Raw genomic sequence first — 17,504 nt, 5'->3', positions numbered from 1 at the left:
TGTGTAGCTGGTGCAGAGGAGTCAGGCACAAGACAGCAGATATGAATAATAAACATAATTTACTTAAAAATTCACAAAATACAACACAATAAATCGAGCCCACAATAACGGACCGTATTACAAACAAACAATCACTCACAAAAAAAACATGGGGGAACAGAGGGTGAAATAATGAACAAGTAATTGGGGGATTGAAACCGGGTGTGTAAGACAAGGACAAAACAAATGGAAAATGAAAAGTGGATCGGGCGGCGATCGGCGGTCGACGTCACCGGCCTTCTAGCCATCGCCGCCCGAAAAAGGAGAGGGACCGACTTCGGCGGAAGTCGTGACAGTACCCCCCCTTGACGCGCGGCTCCAGCAGCGCACAGACACCGACCTCGGCGATGATCCGGAGGACGAGGCGCAGGGCGTTACGGATGGAGACGGTGGAACTCCCGCAGCAACGAAGGGTCCAAGACATCCTCCATCGGAACCCAGCATCTCTCCTCCTGACCGTACCCCTTCCAATCCATGAGGTACTGAAGGCCCCTCGCCCGACGCCTCGAGTCCAGGATGGCTTGAACAGCATACGCCGGGGCCCCCTCGATGTCCAGAGGGGGCGGAGGAACCTCCCGCACCTCAGACCCCTGGAGTGGACCAGCCACCACCGGCCTGAGGAGAGACACATGGAACGAGGGATAAATACGGTAATCTGGGGGAAGCTGTAACCTGTAGCATACCTCGTTCAGTCTCCTCAGGACTTTGAATGGCCCCACAAACCGTGGGTCCAGCTTCCGGCAGGGCAGGTGGAGGGGCAGGTTTCAGATTGAGAGGCAGACCTGCGAACACCGGGGCCTCACTGCGGTGGCGGTCAGCGCTCGCCTTCTGCCGCCTCACGGCCAATTGCAGGTGCACATGGGCGACGTCCCAGGTCTCCTCCGAGCGCTTAAACCATTCGTCCACTGCAGGAGTCTCGATCTGGCTCTGATTCCAAGGTGCCAGAACCGGCTGATACCCCAGTATGCACTGGAAGTGGGAGAGGTTAGTGGAGGAGTGGCGGAGTGAGTTTTGGGCCATCTCTGCCCAGGGGATGAACGCAGCCCATTCCCCCGGCCGGTCCTAGCAATATGACCACAGAAACCTAACCACATCCTGGTTTACTCTCTCCACATGCCCGTTACTCTCGGGGTGAAAACCTGAGGTGAGGCTGACCGAGACCCCCAGACGTTCTATAAATGCCCTCCAGACCCTGGACGTGAACTGGGGACCCCAATCAGAGACTATGTCCTCAGGCACCCCGTAGTGCCGGAAGACGTGAGTGAACAGGGCCTCCACAGTCTGTAGGACCGTAGGGTGACCGGGCAAAGGGAGGAGACGGCAGGACTTAGAAAACCGATCCACAACGTCCAGGATTGTGGTGTTGCCCAGTGAGGGAGGAAGATCCGTCAGGAAGTCCACCAACAGGTGCGACCACGGCTGTTGTGGAACGGGTAAGGGTTGAAAAATCCCTCTGTGCAGGTGCCTGGGAATCTTGCACTAGGCGCACACCAAGCAGGAGGAAACATAAACCCTCACGTCCTTGGCCAAGGTGGACCACCAGTACTTCCCACTAAGACAGCGCACCGTCCGACCGATGCCAGGATGACCAGAGGAGGGTGATGTGTGGGCTCAATAGATCAACCGGTTGCGGACAGCAGACGGAACGTACAGACGCCCAGCTGGACACTGGAGAGGAGTGGGCTCTGTACATAACTCCCGCTCGATGTCCGCGTCCAGCTCCCACAACACTGGTGCCACCAGGCACGAGGCCGGGACTATGGGAGTGTGATCCATGGACCGCTCCTCTGTGTCACATATCTGGGACAGTGCGTCTGCCTTAGCTTTCTGGGAACCTGGTCGGTAGGACAGGGTGAACACACAACGGGTAAAAAACATGGCCCACCTTGCCTGGCGAGGGTTCAGTCTCCTCGCCGCCCAGATGTATTCCAGATTGCGGTGGTCAGTCCAGATGAGAAAAGGGTGTCTCGCCCCCTCAAGCCAATGTCTCCACGCCTTCAGAGCCTTGATGACAGCCAACAGCTCCCGGTCCCCCACATCATTGTTCCCCCGGGCTGAGCTTCTTCGAAAACAAGGCAAAGGGGCGGAGCTTCGGTGGCGTACCCTGAGCGCTGAGAGAGCACGGCTCCTATCCCAGCCTCGGACGCGTCCACCTCCACTATGAACGCCAAATAGGGATCCGGATGAGCCAGCACGGGAGCCGAGGTAAACAGAGCCCTCAGGTGACCAAAAGCCCTGTCCGCCTCAGCCGACCACTGCAGTCGCTCCGGTCCCCCCTTCAGCAGTGAGGTAATGGGAGCCGCTACATGACCAAAGCCCCGGATAAACCTCCGGTAGTAGTTGGCAAACCCTAGGAACCGCTGCACATCTTTTACCGTGGTGGGAGTTGGCCAATTACGTAGGGCTGAAATGTGGTCACTCTCCATCTCCACCCCTGACGTGGAAATACGGTACCCTAGGAAGGAGACGAACTGTTGGAAGAACTGACATTTCTCAGCCTTGACGTACAGGTCATGCTCCAACAGTCGACCAAGCGCCCTGCACACCAGGGACACATGCTCGGCACGTGTAACGGAGTATATCAGAATGTCGTCGATATATACCACTACACCCTGCCTGTGCTGGTCCCGGAAAATCTCGTCAACAAAGGCCTGGAAGACTGATGGAGCATTCATCAACCCATACGGCATGACGAGGTACTCATAGTGCCCCGAGGTGGTACTAAATGCCATCTTCCACTCGTCCCCCTCCCGGATATGCACCAGGTTGTATGCACCAGGTTGCCTTGTGCATTGACTCGATCGCACTGGCGATGAGAGGCAGCGGGTAGCTGTACCTCACAGTGATCTGGTTGATACCTCGATAGTCAATACACGGGCGCAGACCTCCATCCTTCTTCTTCACAAAAAATAATCTCAAGGAGGCAGGTGAAGTGGAGGGCCGACTGTATCCCTGCCCCAGGGATTCGGAGACATATGTTTCCATAGCCACCGTCTCCTCCTGTGACAGAGGATACACGTGACTCCTGGGAAGTGCTGCATCTACCAGGAGATTTATCGCACAATCCCCCCGTCGATGGAGTGGTATTTGAGTTGCCCTCTTCTTACAGAAGGCGAGAGCCAAATTGGCATATTCTGAGGGGATGCGCACAGTGGAGACCTGGTCTGGACACCGTAGTCGCACCGATGGAAACCCCTACACACCTCTCCCTGAGCACTTTCGTGACCACCCCTTGAGAGCCCTCTGTTGCCACAAAATAGTGGGGTCATGACAGGCCGTATTACAAACAAACAATCACTCACAAAAAAAACATGGGGGAACAGAGGGTTAAACAAGGAGAGTGACCAACTTTAGCGGAAGTCGTGACAGTGTTCTTAGGGACACTGCAGACATTTTTTGGTATCCTTCCCCAGATCTGTGCCTCGACACAATCCTGTCTCAGAGCTCTACAGGTAATTCCCTTTAACCTTGTGGCTCGATTTTTGCTCTGACATGCACTGTCAACTGTGTCAACCTTATATAGACAGGTGTGTGTGCAAACATTTCTAAAAACCTGTTTTCTCTTTGTCATGGGGTATTGTGTGTAGATTGCTGAGGATTTGTATTTATTTAATCCATTTTAGAACAAGACTGTACCATAACAAAATGTGGAAAAAGTCAAGGGGTCTGAATACTTTCTGAAGGCACTGTATATATCATATTTCCATGTGCCTGGGGGCTTTTGCTATCTAAGGCAGTTAGAAGCGGTCACTGATTGAACTCTCACCTCTTGTGTGAGACACCAACACCTGTTACATCTGTTTTATGGGTATGCATGTTCAATGCTATGTAGTCTACTTCTTTACGGTGAAGTATGGCTGACACTTTGTCAGGTTTGAGTATATTCTCTTCCCTTTCCTTTCACTTTCACTTTGTTTGTCTTCCTTTCTAAGCCACTGAACCCTCTAAACTAAACTGTAAAAATAACAAGGCCCATGAACTCACTCACTTACTGGAAATATGCTAAGAATATGGATGGAAACAGAGGTAGAGAGGGGGTTAGTGGGAGAGAGAGAGTGAGCGAGCGAGAGGGAGAGAGGGAGGGAAGGAGAGAGAAAGTGAGGGTGAGTGAGAAGGATGGAACAAGCTCGAGAGATACTGTATTTCCCATTTGGCATTTGATCTCTTGGTCCTCTTCTCAGTTATTCCAAAGGATGGATGAGGCAGGGGGGATCCCCTAAAGTTTGTCGGCGGTCATGTAGACGTGCGCTTCCTCTCCATGGCACGCTCTCCACAGCTGTCCCAGGAGAAAGGTCAAAACGCTAAGAGTGGTTTGGCCGATGATTCATAGAATGGCTATCTAATGACTGAATTCATCTGCTGTGCTTGGTGTCCAAGACTCTGTCAGTCCTGTTTAGGGAGCAGAGATTGAACAGAAACTTTTGTAGCTGGCTGTTACGGGACAGGAATTGGAATTTCCCTCTGAATGTTCACTACACACAGTACAGACGAAGAGACATGCTATAGAATATGATAGAGAACAGTTAAGGAGAATAAACAGTAAAGATAGACGGAGGTTTGGAATTCGAGATGTTCTGGGGTTTGAGATCATTTGTTTCTATAGTGGTCAGTTTAAGGGTGGAGAGGAAGCAATTTTTTGTGAAAGTACGTTTTTGTGATTTTTGTTGTTTTGTTAATTGATTCAGCCTTGAAAGCGTCTCTCTCTCTCTCTCTCTCTCTCTCTCTCTCTCTCTCTCTCTCTCTCTCTCTCTCTCTCTCTCTCTCTCTCTCTCTCTCTCTCTCTCTCTCTCTCTCTCTCTCTCTCTCTCTCTCTCTCTCTCTCTCTCTCTCTCTCTCTCTCTCTCTCTCTCTCTCTCTCTCTCTCTCTCTCTCTCTCTCTCTCTCTCTCTCTCTCTCTCTCTCTCTCTCTCTCTCTCTCTCTCTCTCTCTCTCTCTCTCTCGACATCCTGACCTGAAATACACCCCCCCCCCCCCCCCCCGCCATTCAGTCTACAATACTCATAGTATTGTGTGACACAGTCACCGACACATATACAAAAAAAAACTCAGTCATTCATGCTTGTAGGTGCACTTACTGTACACATTGGTACAGTATACACACACACGCACACACACACCTTGTCTCTCACGTGGTGTTGGTCTGTAAATGTTATCAGGGCTGTAGCTGAAGGTTCATTCAGTTTAATATATATAAGATTACTGGAGGGAGTGGTACTGTAGATATTGCACTCACAAACACGTTTCATTCTCCATCAGTCCATTCCACAGACATACCAAGGGCTTACCCTCACACACACAACCACTGCCAAGGAGTGATTGTTCACTTCTCAGCCATAATCGAAAAAAGGAGAAGAGAGCGAGAAAGAAGGAGAGACATGTTTTAATTCGGATTTAGGTGAAACAGCTATGAGACATTCCTGCTCTCTGTAAAAGAACGCTCTTTGTGATAAAGTTGCATTCTTACACAATTCTTTGTTTACAGTATTAGAGGAAATATGCTTGGGGCACAGCAGATGAGAGTGGAGTAAGTTGAGCCAAAGGGTTAGTTGAGCCACCCCTTGTTTCTAGGAAATCATACACAAAATGTATCATGTGACCATTTATTTAGGAAGAGGTCACAATTTTATGGAGTCTGTGAAGGAAGAAACCACATGGGGAAAAAAAGAAGGAAAAAAAGTATGCAAGCAGTGGTGTAGTGCTATATTTTTGTATCGAGAGATATGGTCTATTAAATATTATTTTAGAATATGCATAAAATGTATCCTCCAATTGCAACATCTGCCTACGCCCACACATATTGTCTTTTGGATATAGGTTTTTGCCGTACTCGTATCAGAGACACAATGAAAGCACTGGAACGGCAAGACTGATTCTATGAGCGATTCGAGCAGAAATGCAATGAACTGGGCCTGGCAGAAAGCAAAACTCGTAATAAAAAGCCTACCAAAGTAGAGAGACTGAATCTGCGACAACATACTGGACAATATCAATGTTCAGTTGAAAGCCAAGTTTGACAACTTTGGTGAACTTATTTTCTTTGGCTTAGTTGAATGCAAAAAATTCAAAACTATGTCACAAACATTTGACACCAGCAAACGACAGCTTGTCAATGTAATGCCAAGTACTTCAATTTTGTTAGACTTAAGGCTAATCTTGTCAGATTCTACAGTTCACAAATGGTACAAGACAAATCACCTGGATAGCTCCTCAGCTTTTTGTTCCAGTATGACCTGACGCAGACTGTCCCCAAGTCGACAAAGTTACTGCAGCTGGTCCTCACTATACCAGCCACAACAGAATCCATTGAGAAGTCATTTTCTTATATTTGTACATTTGTGTTTTTTTTAGCCCTTTTTCTCCCCAATTTCGTGGTGTCCAATTGGTAGTTACAGTCTTGTTTCATCGCTGCAACTCCCGTACAGACTCGGGAGAGGAGAAGGTCCAGAGCCGTGCGGCCTCTGAAACACAACCCAACCAAGCCACACTGACTCTTGACACAATACCCACTTAACCTGGAAGCCAGCCGCACCAATGTGTCGGAGGAAACACTGTTCACCTGGCAACCGTGTCAGCGTGCACTGCGCCAGGCCCGCCACAGGAGTCGCTAATGCACGATGGGACAAGGATATCCCTGCTGGCCAAACCCTCCCCTAACCCGGACGACGCTGGGCCAATTTTGCGCAGCCCCATGGGTCTCCCGGTCATGATCAGCTGCGACAGAGCCTGACCTCGAACTCTAGTGGCACAGCTAGCACTGCAATGCAGTGGCTTAGACCACTGCGCCACTCGGGAGACCTCAAAGTTATTTTCTGTGCTGAAACGGATAAAGACATACAGTCAAAACCGGACCGATCAAGGTCGAATCTCATCCATTGCCATCATCTTCATCGAGATTTGAGACCGAGAGACTTTTAAAAGGGAGGGCAAACAGGAAGGAGTTTTACAGTTTAGTCACTGAGGTAGGCCTACATTTAGGTGAAGGTGTTCATTTACAGTAGTGCCGTCTACTATTATTACATTACACTGAAGTACACTGAACAAAAATATATGATCCCATGTTTCATGAGCTGAAATAAAAGATCCCAGAAATGTTTTATACACAAAAAGCTTATTTCTCTCAATTTTGCGCATACATTTGTTTACTTCCATGTTGGTGAGCATTTCTCCTTTGCCAAGATAATCCATCCAGGTTTGGCATATCAAGAAGCTGATTAAATAGCATTATCCGTACACAGGTGCACCTTGTGCTGGGGACAATAAAGGGCCAATCTAAAATGTGTCACGTCCTGACCTTAGTTCCTTTTTTATGTCTTTATTTTGGTTTGGTCAGGGCGTGAGTTGGGGTGGGCATTCTATGTTTTCCATTCTATGTTTTGTTCTGTGTGTTGTATTTCTATGTGTTTGGCCTGGTATGGTTCCCAATCAGAGGCAGCTGTTAATCGTTGTCTCTGATTGAGAACCATACTTAGGTAGCCTGTTCCCACCTGTGTTGGTGGGTAGTTGTTTCCTGTTTTGTGTTTTTTCACCTTGCAGGACTGTTTCGGGTCGTTCACTTTCTTTGTTGTTTTTTGTCATTCAGTGTTCAGTTTATTTCATTAAATTTACTATGAACACTTACCACGCTGCATGTTGGTCCGATGATTCCTATTCCTCATCATCAGACGAAGAGGAGAGCCGTTACAACAATGCCACAGATTTCTCACATTTTAAGGGAGCGTACAATTGACATGCGGACTGCAGGAATGTCCACCAGAGCTGTTGCTAGAGAACTTAAAGTCCATTTCTCTACCATAAGCCTCCTCCAACGACGTTTGAAAAAATATGGCAGTACGTCCAACCGGCCTCACAACAGCAGACTACATGTAACCGCCCAGGATCTCCACATCCTGCTTCTTCACCTGCGGGATCATCTGAGACCATCTACCCAGAGAGCTGGTGAAACTGCGTTTGCACAACCAAAGAATTTCTGCACAAACGGTCAGAAACCGTCTCAGGGAAACTCATCTGTGTGTTCATCATCCTCACCAGGGTCTTGACCTGACTGCAGTTCGGTTTTGTAACCGACTTCAGAGGGCAAATGCTCACCTTCAATGGCCACTGGCACGCTAGATAAGTGTGCTCTTAACGGGTGAATCTTGGTTTCAACTGTACCGGGCAGATGGCAGACATCGTGTGTGGGCAAGCTTTTTGCTGATGTCAGTGTTATGAATAGAGTGCCCCATGGTGGTGGTGGGGTTATGGTATGGGCAGGCATAAACTACGGAGAACAAACACAATTGCATTTTATCAATGGCAATTTGAATGCACAGAGATACCGTGACGGGATCCTGAGGCCATTGGACAAATGGAATCAACAGGTTACGACAGAGAAGAACAGGTACCTATTGTGGGAGGTTTCCTTAATCTGAAATGGATTTGAAAAAATGTCATCATCAATCTACACACAATATCCCATAATTGTCACGGTTGTCGTAAGAACGGGAACATATTTATTTAAAAAGTGAAACTTAAGGCAAAATCAATAAACAAAACGTGACTACGTGGTGCACAAACACAATAATATCCCACAAATGCAGGTGGGGAAAAAGCCTACCTAAATATGATCCGAGACAGGATTGTATCGAGGCACAGATCTGGGGAAGGGTACCAAAAATTGTATGCAGCATTGCAGGTCCCCAATAACACAGAGGACTCCCTCATTCTTAAATGGAAGAAGTTTGTGACCACCAAGACTCTTCCTAGGGCTGGCCGCCTGGCCAAACTGAGCAATCGGGGGAGAAGGACCTTGGTCAGGGAGGTGACCAAGAACCCAATGGTCACTCTGACAGAGCTCCAGAGTTCCTCTGTGGAGATGGAAGAACCTTCCAGAAGGACAACCACCTCTGCAGCACTCCACCATTCAGGCCTTTATGGTAGAGTGGCCAGATGGTGTAAAGGCTGTTGTCAGGAGAAGAAAGTGAGGACCAAGGTGCAGTGTGGTAAGTGTTCATCATTTTAATAAACTGAACTGAACACTAAATACAAAGTAACAAAAGAGAACAACCGAAACAGCTCCGTCAGGTGCAACACACACTAAACAGAAAATAACTACCCACAAATCATAGTGGGAAAACAGGCTACCTAAGTATGGTTCTCAATCAGAGACAACGATCGACAGCTGCCTCTGATTGGGAGACATACCAGGCCAAACACAGAAATACAAAACCTAGAACAAAAACATAGAATGCCCACCCCAGAGACATAAAAAAGGAACTAAGGTCAGGACATGACAGGCGGAAGCCACTCCTCTGTAAAAGGGACATGACAGTCCGCTTGGAGTTTGCCAAAGGGCACCTAAAGGACCCTCAGACCATGAGAAACAACATTTTCTGGTCTGATGAAAGCAAGATTGAACTATTTGACCTGAATGCCAAGCGTCACGTCTGGAGGAAACCCTGCACCATCCTTACGGTCAAGCATGGTGATTGCAGCATCACGCTGTGGGGATGTTTTTCAGCGGCAGTGACTGGGAGACAAGTCAGGCTTGAGGGAAAGATGAACGGCGCAAGTTACAGAAAGTTCCTTGATGTAAACCTGCTCCGGAGCGCCCAGGACCTCAGACTGGGGCGAAGGTTCACCTTCCAACAGAACAATGACCCTAAGCACACAGCCAAGACAACGCAGTAGTGGCTTCGGGACAGGTCTCTGAATATCATTGTGGCCCAAAGTGGCCCAGCCAGAACCCGGACTTGAACCCGATAGAACATCTCTAGAGAAACTTGAAAACAGCTGTGCAGCAACCTGACCTGATAGAGCTTATAGCGTCATACCCAAGAAAACTTGAGGCTGTAATCGCTAGCAAATGTGCTTCAATAAAGTACTGAGTAAAAGGGACTGAATACTTATGTAAATGAGATATTTATGTTATTTACATATATATATATATATATATATATATATATATATATATATATACATACATACATTTGGACAAAAAAATAACTGTTTTCTCTTTGTCATTATGCCACATTCTGTATGGTATGATGAGGGGTAAAAACGATTTAATCTGTTTTAGAATAAGGCTTTAACGTAACAAAATGTGGAAAAAGTCAAGGGGTCAGAATACTTTCCGAATGCACTGTACACTGAATTAGAGTGTGTGTGTGTGTGTGTGTGTGTGTGTGTGTGTGTGTGTGTGTGTATGTGTGTTTCTGGGCGAAGTTGTTTTCTATGCTAACTGTGGGAGTTGAGATCTCATTAAGTCGACCATGTGTGTGTGTGCGTGTGTGTGACACACAAATTCTCAAAATGTCAACATAAAATAGGATACACACTCGTCATCTACATTCTTGCACATACATACCCTTACACACACACGCTCTGAGTCAGCAGAAACAGGAGCTTAGTGACACAGCTGATGAACCTGTGTGTTATTCTTCAATTAAACTATGGATGAGTTCCGAGCTAAAGAACTCTCCTCAGCCCTGCTCAAGTTACATGATTGCCAAATCCCTTTCCAACTCTCTCCCACTCAACTATATTCTTCTCTTAACTCTTTGCATCTCACTCTCATATATATTTGTTTCCCTTTTTTTCCCATCATTCTTCTTTACCCCTCTCTATTTGTCCCCTGCCATCCTCCGTATAGGTGGGTCCAACATATCGGCAGATGGCTGAGTTATGTCACTACATTCTTATCTTTACCATAGACCTCCTCTGTGTCAGTCAGTCTGTCAGAGCAGCGGAGGCAACAGTGGCTTACTGTGCTGCAGGCTTCCCCAACTGGTGGGTGATTTTATTTGCCCCCCCCCCCCCCTTTGTTTTCTGAGCAAAAAAATAAACACCAGCAAATCAGCTCCAAGTGATTTTAATGTTGGGAATCTGTTCCAAAGTACTCCCACACATAATAGAGAGATATACAGTATGTGATCGTGTAAAACTGGAAGTTTGAAATTATTATGTTTTAGTCAAATATTGTATCTCGTTGGGCTTCTTGCTGTCAATTTGCAGTCTACATATGATTTGTAATTATGTTCTGGCGCCCTGACCATCTGCTCAAGAAAAAAATGGCCCGTGGCTGAATCTAGTTAATAATCCGTTTATACTGTATGTTCTGCATACATGCTTGTAGTTCAAGCCTGTAGTACCACACATCACGAGCAGAGGGCATAACTGCATTCATGTGAAATTGGGCATACATCTAACCATGTCAATATATTGATTTTAATGAAAGGGGGTAGAGATAAATGCCTGATGCCTCGACTCAGAAAAGGTCAGATGATCATGAGAAAGTTGTCACAATGTTTTGATCCATATCCTTACATTGAGAATTGTAATTGGAAAAGGGAGAGCTGTAACCTATGGAGAGAAATATCACCATCACAGCGGGAAATTGTTTCCCTTTTTTCCTCTCCTCATTCAACAGCTGTGGTGTCGCGCACGTTCGGTGCTGAGATATTTTAAAAGGCCGGTCAGTCCATCTGTCCGCCTGTCAGGTGATCTGTTGGCACCTGCTGCAAGCTAGCTTCGAGGGAAAACTGAGAATCGTTTTATCTCCCTCTTACAAACTGGTGAAAAGGGGAAGCCACTAAACGCACGTTCCAACTTTCCATGACAACGCACAGTGACGCTGGCCACGGCCAGTTGGCCGGGCTGACCACCGCTCACATGCCCAGACTGCGCACATTGGAACGAGCAGGCCTGGTGGTGTTCCCGAATGCACGAACACACACCTGTACGTTGCGGTGGACACACACGCTCACTCCCACGTTCAGATTCGGTTAAACGGTTCCCGCTGTCCAGGCAACATTGTAGTTCGACTGGGGAATTCATCGGTTGCAGGCGCTTCCAGATGGTTTTAAATGTTTTGTGCGCAAAGATACATAACTGATTTTCAAAATTGAATCACCGTATATAGGCAAATGGCCACATCGAATGCTTATTGGATAATATCATACATTACAGATTGCCAACACAATGCATTCCTTTATTTATGATGGGCATGGTGGCATATTCCATCCTCACTGGGAATCGTTCTGTGCGTAATTCGACTTTTATATATGTAGTTTATTATGGGGATGATAGTTGTGGTAATAACTTTTAGAACTGAATAAAGTAAATTAATAGGCTACTACTGTCAGTTGTGTTCTTATTGATTATTGAGGAAACAGCAGTTTCACAGTTTATTATAATGTAATATAGCCTATTTCTCTTCAGGGTATATTGCAACACACACAGCACACAACAAAACAGTAAATCATAGCAACAAAGACCATTTTACGGTAGCCTGAGGATATTTTTTTTTTATTTGTATTTAACCCTTATTTTACCAGGTAAGTTGACTGAGAACACATTCTCATTTACAGCAATGACCTGGGGAATAGTTACAGGGGAGAGGAGGGGGAATGAAACCTCCCACCAAAGCACTCTTGGCTGAGGTATTGAAACTGTAAATATCCGGTCTTAAAGGATACAGTATCTTCAACCTAATCTCATCAAAAATATAAATGCAACATGTAATGTGTTGGTCCCATTCCTAATGAGCTGAAATAAAAGATCCCAGAAATATTCCATACACACAAAAAGTGTATTTCTTTCAAATGTTTTGCACAAATTTGTTTGCATCCCTGTCAGTGAGCATTTCTCATTTGTCAATATAATCCATCCACCTGACAGGTGTGGCATATCAAGAAGCTGATTAAACAGCATTATCATTACACAGGTGCACCTTGTGCTGGGTACAATAAAGGGCCACTCAACGCAATGCCACAGATGTCTCAAGTTTTGAGGGAGCGTGCAATTTGCATCTCTACCATAAGCTACCTCCAATGTTGTTTTAGAGAAAGTGGTAGTACGTCCAACAAGCTGGCACAACCGCAAACCATGTGTAACCATGCCAGCCTAGAACCTCCACATCCGGTTTTTACACCTGTGGAATCGTCTAAGACGAGCCACCCGGAATGCTGATAAAACTGTGGATGTGCAGAACAGAATCATTTCTGCACAAACTGTCAGAAATCGTCTAAGGGAACTCATCTGCGTGCTCGTTGTCCTCCCCAGGGTATTGACCTCCTGACTGCAGTTCAGCGTCGTAACCGATTTCAGTGGGCAAATGCTCACCTTCGATAGGCCACTGGCACCCAGAAGAAGTGTGCTCTTCATGGATGAATCCCTGTGGATGAATCATGGATGAATCCCTGCATGGATGAATCCCTGCAGATGGCAGACAGCATGTATGGTGTCATGTGGGTGAGCGGTTAGCTGATGTCAACGTTGTGAACAAAGTCCCCCGTGGTGACGATGGAGTTATGGTATGGGCAGGCATAAGCTACAGACAATGAACACAGTGGCATTTAATAGATGGTAATTTGAAAGGGAAAGGAATGCACAGGCCTGCATACTCATCAGACATGTCACACATTGAGCATGTTCAGGATGCTCTGGATCGACGTGTACAACAGTGTATTCTAGTTCCCGCCAATATCCAGCAACTTCGCACAGCCATTGAAGAGGAGTGGTACAACATTCCACAGGCCACAATCAACAGCCTGATCAACTCTATGCGAAGGAGATATGTTGCTTTGCATGGGGCAAATGGTGGTAATACTAGACACTGTTTGGTTTTCTGATCCACGCCCCTAACTTTTTTTTGTGATCAACAGAATCGTATCTGTATTCCCAGTCATGTGAAATCCATAGATTAGGGCCAAATGAATTGATTTCAATTGACTGATTTTATTATGTGAACTGTAACTCAGTAAAATCTTTGTTGCATGTTTCATTTATATATTTTTTCAATACACTTTTCTTTTCCCCTAAAGTGGGGACCCCTCTCAGATGTAGGGACCCCTCTCAGAAGTAGGGACCCCTCTCAAGATGTTTATTTTACATCTGCTACATTAAAATTACAAAGTCAAAGGCATAAGCGGCGCATCCATAAGGCTAGGCAAAGCTAAGCTTTCCCTAAAGTAAATTTAATTAAATGTCAAAATGATAGAGTAATTCGCTTACTCCTAACTATACCGAAATAAAATAATTCAAAATAGGCTACTACACCAGAAAGCTTGATTTTGCCACGAATGATAGTTAGCATCTTTAAAAAACAAAAGTGTGGAATGTTTTAAACCGCATTGCCTACAGTCCAAAGGGCCTGCAATTTCAGCAGCGCGTGCGTCAATTGCCAAATAGATGAACGTTGAGTTGCAACTGTCAGAGAGAAAAGCAGAGAGACCCAGCCAGGCTTATCGCAATATTTAAAAATACAATCACGGAAAAACAGTTTTGAAGCAAATGGCTCTTGCTGTAAAGAGAAGACAATGAAAACTCTGTCTATCAGATATCAACATTTTCAACATAATTGAGCATATTCATTACCTTTATCATTGGGTCAGTGCCACTTGTTTGTTTTTGGACAATCATTTCCTCCTCCAGGTTAGATGGATGTCATATTACATTTATCACGTTTGAGGTATGATCCAGAACGGTGGGGTAAGGTACAAAACGGCAAGCAGTCTCAGAGTCAGGGCAGGCCCCACTCCAACATCAGAAGCATCGGCCTCCACCACGAACTGGTGGGACGGATCAGGATGAACCAAGATGGGAGCTTTGGTGAAGAGGTGTTTGAGATCCCGTAACACTCGATCAGCAGCTGGAGACCACGTGAACAGAATTTTGGGAGAGGTGAGTGCAGACAGTGGGGAAGCCAGGGTGCTGTAGCCCCGCATAAAGCGGTGATAAAAGTTGGCGAAGCCCAGGAACCGCTGCAGCTGGACTCTGGACGTGGTCTGGGGCCAATCCACCACCGCTCTCACCTTCTTAGGATCCATCTGTACGCTCCCAGCATGCGATGATGTAACCCAGAAAGGGGATGGTTGAGCAATGGAAGTCGCACTTCTCAGCTTTTACAAAAAGCTGGTTCTCCAGGAGGTGTTGGAGAACCTGTCGGACGTGGAGCACGTGCTCTTTGTTGGAGTGGGAGAAGACAGGGATGTCATCGAGGTAGATGAAGACGAACTTGTTCAACATGAGAACACCAATAACCAGAGCCTGGAACACAGCAGGGGCGTTGGTAAAACCAAAGGGCGTGACCAGGTACTTGTAGTGGCCGCTGGCTGTGTTGAAGGCAGTCTTCCACTTGTCCCCCTCCCGCATCCGCACCAGGTGGTAGGTGTTCCATAGGCCCAGCTTGGAGAACACGGTGGTCCCCTGGAGTGGCTCGAAGGCCGATGAGATGAGAGGTAGCGGTTATTCACTGTGATGTCGTTGAGACCTCTATAGTGGATGCACGGACGCAATGAGTTGACAATGTACGTCTCCATAGCCTTTGCCTCTGGACCCGACAGAGAGTACAGTCATCCCCGGGGTGGAGGGGTGCCTGGAAGGAGATCAATCCCTCAGTCATAGGGTCAGTGTGGTGGCAGCGAAGTGGCCAGGGCCTAACTGAACATCTCCCGGAGGTCCTAGTACTCCGCGGGAATGGCGGAGTGGCCCGGGGTAGCCTCCGAGGCCCCAGGAAGACGTCCCGGAACAGGCTGCATTGACTTCAGGCAGTGGGTGTGGCAGAATGGGCTCCAGCCCATGATAGCATCGGCAAACCAGTCAATGAGGGGATTGTGTCCCTGGAGCCAGGAGAACCCCAACACCACGGGAACCTGAGGAGACTTAATGAGCAGGAACTGGATCGTCTCACTGTGGTTCCCTGACACACGTAGGTTTATGGGGGTGGTATTGTGGGTGACCCGGCAAATAGAACGCACGTCCAGTGCTCTAACGTCCATAGGAATGGAGAGGTGGGAATGAGTGGGAATATCCAGCTCGGAAGCCAGGGTAGCATCCATAAAGCTCTCATCAGCCCCAGAGTCGATGAGTACCCGGAGAGATTTTGACTGTTTCCCCCACAGCAACATGGCATGAAAAGGAATGCGAGTAAGGGGAGAGGAAAATGTCTGGGTATGGCCCACTAGAGACAACAGAGAATCAAATATCTTCTGAACTTCCTCCCTGAACACCTCCAGACTGAGGCAGACCGCGGATTGTTGCTACCACACTGCCGTGGCCCAGGCAAGTGCCCTCCCGGACATCAGAGTAATGATGTACAGTCTGAGGGGAACGAAGCAGGCTGCAGCTCGAAAATGAGCGATCACTGGAGGAGAAAGGCCCGGCAGGTCCCAGAAACTCCACTGTAGTGCTCCAGAGGTGGTAAGCGGGGTTCTCAGGACACTGGGGTGACCAGGAAGGCGGCGCTGCTAATAGCCGAGTTACTGAGGGGCTGGGAGGTTACCGTCGTGGTAGCCTGCCTGACAGACAAGCCACGGAATTGCTCCAGCAAGTGTTCGGTCAAGGTCTGGAACACTTTCATAAGCCCGCGAAGGAACTTCTTGTGCCTTCCAATGGTGGCTCCTTGGGAGGAGATGGCGCTGCGGAGAAGGTGCGAGACTGTTGGGTCAGTCATGGCAAGTTCGTACTATCACGTTTGAGGTATGACCCAGATGCAGAGTTGAAGAAACAAAAGTTCATTCCTAACAACAGAGGCAGGCAAATGACAGGTCATGGGTCAATAATCCAGAGAAGGCATAAAGGGTCAAGAACGGCAGGCAGTCTCAGGGTCAGGGCAGGCAGGGGTCAATAATCCAGAATGGTAGGTTAAGGTTCAAAACAGCAGGCAGTCTCAGAGTCAGGGCAGGCAGAACGGTCCAAAAAATGAGAAGGACTAAAAAACAGGAGCAGGAAAACAGGCAGGAGCAGGAAAACAAACACTGGTAGGTTTGGCGAACAAAACGAAATGGCAACAGACAAACAGAGAACACAGGTATAAATACACAGGGGATAATGGGGAAGATGGGGGGATACCTGGAGGGGGTGGAGACAATCACAAAGACAGGTGAAACAGATCAGGAAGTGACAGTATTTGTGTCTCCCCTTTTCGTAGACCTATTATATGGATCAGATCATTTCATTTTTATTGAACTTTATCAGTGTCTTCAGAGTAGGCTATCCTGAAATTTTTGTCATATTAAAAAAGATTCTGGTAATATCTCCAGTAATATAATTGTAGTAGAATTGCATTAAATATGTTTCTAAAAGGAGAACATCTTCCTGTACAAAGAAAAGAGAATAAATGTATCTGAGATAGCCTAGGCCTACTCTATGCCACGACACCCTGCTTTGAACAATATTTTTTTGTGATTCAGTGATTGAGTTATATTATTAGCCTACATTATGACTTTCCAATCAAATTATCACATTAAGAATACTAGGCTAGAAGTCTGCAAATGCAAAGATGCATGGAATGCTTTATTATAAAGGTGAATTTTTTATACGAAAATGTGCTTTCCCAAACTTGAAACCCAAGCTCAGCCTATGGTTAAAGGGCTTGTTCAACATTTTAGCCCGACTGACTCTACAGTCGGGCATCTTAATACTCATTATTATTTGTTAGTCAGTCAGTCTGAATTTACCCACGATATATTACGGATTTGATCCACACG

At 46.8% G+C, this 17,504-nt stretch overlaps 1 long non-coding RNA gene across 1 annotated transcript in view; it reads right to left on the bottom strand.

Annotated features, from left to right (window-relative positions):
- Positions 1 to 630: 630 nt before the first annotated feature.
- Positions 631 to 17,504, bottom strand: part of LOC149984126 (uncharacterized) — a 182,327-nt gene continuing 165,453 nt past the window's right edge. Inside the window, exon 3 of the long non-coding RNA XR_016495412.1 lies at positions 631 to 654. This is a non-coding gene — a long non-coding RNA (uncharacterized LOC149984126). The remainder of the gene's footprint in view (positions 655 to 17,504) is intronic.

The sequence above is a fragment of the Oncorhynchus mykiss genome, chromosome 4, assembly GCF_057628025.1.
Source record: "Oncorhynchus mykiss isolate SJ-2025 chromosome 4, ASM5762802v1, whole genome shotgun sequence".
In the NCBI taxonomy this organism is placed as follows: domain Eukaryota; kingdom Metazoa; phylum Chordata; class Actinopteri; order Salmoniformes; family Salmonidae; genus Oncorhynchus; species Oncorhynchus mykiss.
This window is presented reverse-complemented; position numbering and strand designations above follow the sequence as displayed.